A 3,013-nucleotide genomic window follows, 5' to 3' on the forward strand; every position below is an offset into this window, starting at 1 on the left:
ATCTGAGGTGGTTTTTTCTTTGATTTCTAGTAGAGCTCCTCTTGTTGTTGGCGTGTTTCTGCTTGTTTGTGCCTTTCGCATTATTGCTGGTGTTCTGGTTTTCTGCCATTGTCCTCCTCCGCTCTCAGGCTGCATTCAGCTTGTCCAAGTTGGCCTGCCATGTACAATGTTTTGTTGCCAATGGGTTTGGTGGGGTTGTCTGCTGGCTCGGCTTGCTTCCATTGTGGTTGGCTGGTGTTTTCTGGTTGGTCTGTCTTACTTTTTCCGGCTTTTGTTGTGCCTATTCCCGCCTGCCATGAGTTTCGCAGACCTAGCGGGGCTTATACCTGCTTTCCTCATCGCGGATGGGCTCATCGCAGGTTTGCTGGTTTCGTGTTTTTATCTCCGTCGGGGTGGTTGTATCGCTGACATTGTCCGCGGTGTCAGCAGACTATCGCATGGTACCGCCGTGTTGTGAATTCCACGTTGACACAGGATTATTTTTCCACAATGGCCTGAGATATTGAAAGCTGCGTTACACTACTCTTGCGGTAGTTATCACACGTTCTTGTGAATATACCCCTGTTTTATGTCTCACTATTTTTTGCCTATGTATCCTTCTGATTTTACCCTCCCTCTACCACAGTACTTTTTCTCTTACTTGCTTCTCCCTATGCTTTTCTTACTACCTCTTCTTTCTATCTGTTTTATTTTTAGCTGACAAAAATAGTTTTTATTTTTGTATTGTTTAAAATAAAAAATTTAAAGTGAAAATCCCAAAACACACCTTAAATAAGTTAACTTGGACGTTGCATACGCTCGGCGTGTTGCATGGCAAGCGAGGGTGTTCTTGAATTGCTCGATTAAAATACGACACCCTTTACTTCTATTACATCTTCTGACATTTTATTCTATCGCCCATTGCATGTATAGATTTCAAGTCAGTGTCTATTTAGCGTGCCCGTCTTTTATTTTCATGAACGTTGGTTAAAAATCAAACTTGCTGATAACGTGATGCTATACTTCTATTGTATATCCGCAGTAAGCTGCAACGATTTTCTCCTGTAGAACAACTGTTTGTTGAGAATTGTTAATAGAAGGTATAACAGTTTTAAAGTTGTGTATTTTGGAATTGCTTGCGTCGATCAGTGTAGCATTCTGGCATACTCAAAACGCAGAAACAATGTCGGTGTTCATTAAATGTTTAAAGAGTTCATTTATATTCAAAGGTTATCTAATAAATGCACCTTCATGCTCTGCAACCCTTGTTTTTTATTCATAAATGCTGCCATTTCACAATGTCCGCAAGAGGATACAATGTAGTCCGTTCTCTATGTTGTAACTAAATAGAACATATGGTGGGCGGTCCTTTTAAGGTATGAAACTACAAACCGGGACACGGATTGGCTACACTGCTGCATATAAATTAGTATAATAATATGGTCGTGTTAACAGAACAACTTTTGCTGTACTTGGCTCTCTTTTCTTAAAAAACATTGTAGATAACTCGTGATTAGCTTCAAGTGTGACCCAGGCAGATGTAGACAGACACCACCGCCACGACATTCTCGCCCTCACATTCATGAGAGAATCGCATGCTCTGGTGTTCCTCCGTTAATCTTATCCTTCGATCCTTCTGGTTCTTGCAAATGATGAGTGGGTTCTCACGTATGTACGTGATGTGTGCCGTCCCATTCTTGTTACGACTGGGCACATTACCTCTCTGATTAAGAACTAGCGGTCCATTGAAACAGTTATGTCAAAAGTAGAAGAAACGATCTTAAATGCTGTCTTGAGGTTTTACAAAAGTTTTAAGATGAAAGAAAGTACCCTTATCTTGTCTCAATTGGGTGTAGATTAACACATTTAATTTAAGTCATGCACGTTCTCACGGAAGGTATGTCATATAGGAGCTGACAATGGCATCCAGTGCATTATTTGTAGTGTGGGCTGAATGCACATTTATGCTCCACTGACGGTAAAGATGTAGAGGCACATAAACTCCCGGTGGTGGTAAAACAATAGGTTCGTGTGGTACATCATTTTCCTGGTATAATCATAGGCTGGATATGAAAAAAAACTACAGTAAGGAGGGTAAAGTACCCTAAAGTATAAGAAAGAAAGAACCAAAAAGAAAACCAATGGATCACCATGGCGACCAATAAATACACTCAGGAGAAATCTGTGGTGGGCATTGTTACAGTCCGGCTAGAGCGCAGTCGGCATTTCGCGACTTGCGCTCACGTCGACAGACGTGAGCGCGTATATATAAATAAAGGGGCGGGCGAACTCTCGGCAGTTCGCGCCCAACCGCAATACCACGTCTGTCTATTATTTACGCGCTGCGCGCGCGGGGCCCCGATGACACAACTCGGCCCTCCCCCGCCCCCCTTACTGTCGAGCAGAGGTGTGCAACGGAACACTGGCGACGAAGGTGGGCCCCTGCCCTCCTTTCAAGCGGAGAAATAGCTGATCGGCGCGTCCCCTGGCTGCGGAGCCAAGAAGACACACAATACCTTCGTGGGGACCCACACTACGGGCAACAGTGCAACACACCCTGCAGGTAGGGCCACCTGGCAGTGGAACGGGGCGAAGCAGCCTGAAAAGAGGCACCAAGGACCAGTGGCACACAGCACACTGTTGCTGACGCAGCAGGCACGTGGTCCCGCGCCACCATGTGCGACACTGAACAGCCTGACCCAGCGAGGGTGCTGCCTCATCACCCCCCTTCAGGGGTGTTACCCCACGACAGCTGCGCCGCGATGGCAGACCTGGCTAGGCAGACTGGAAAACTACTTTATCGGATCCAGGGAGACGGATGGGGTGGTGAAAAGGTCCCTCCTCCTACACTATGCAGGGGAAGAAGTATATCACCTATTCAAACACCTGCCGAACACGGGGAACTCCGACGACTACACGGCGGCGGTGGCGGCCCTGAACGCGCACTTTGACCCCCAGGTCAATCCAGACTACGAGCATTTTAAACTCCGCCAAGCAAAGCAGCGCGAAGGTGAGTCTGTGGATGCTTTCCACA

The 3,013-nt window shown here is 46.1% G+C and overlaps 1 non-coding gene across 1 annotated transcript; it reads left to right on the top strand.

Annotated features, from left to right (window-relative positions):
* Positions 1 to 1,609: 1,609 nt before the first annotated feature.
* LOC146798491 (small nucleolar RNA U13) lies at positions 1,610 to 1,708 on the top strand. The gene has a single exon (XR_014969335.1). It is a non-coding gene; the product is annotated as a small nucleolar RNA U13 (small nucleolar RNA).
* Positions 1,709 to 3,013: the final 1,305 nt, after the last annotated feature.

This window comes from Triturus cristatus, chromosome 9, assembly GCF_964204655.1.
Source record: "Triturus cristatus chromosome 9, aTriCri1.1, whole genome shotgun sequence".
Classification (NCBI taxonomy): Eukaryota; Metazoa; Chordata; class Amphibia; order Caudata; family Salamandridae; genus Triturus; species Triturus cristatus.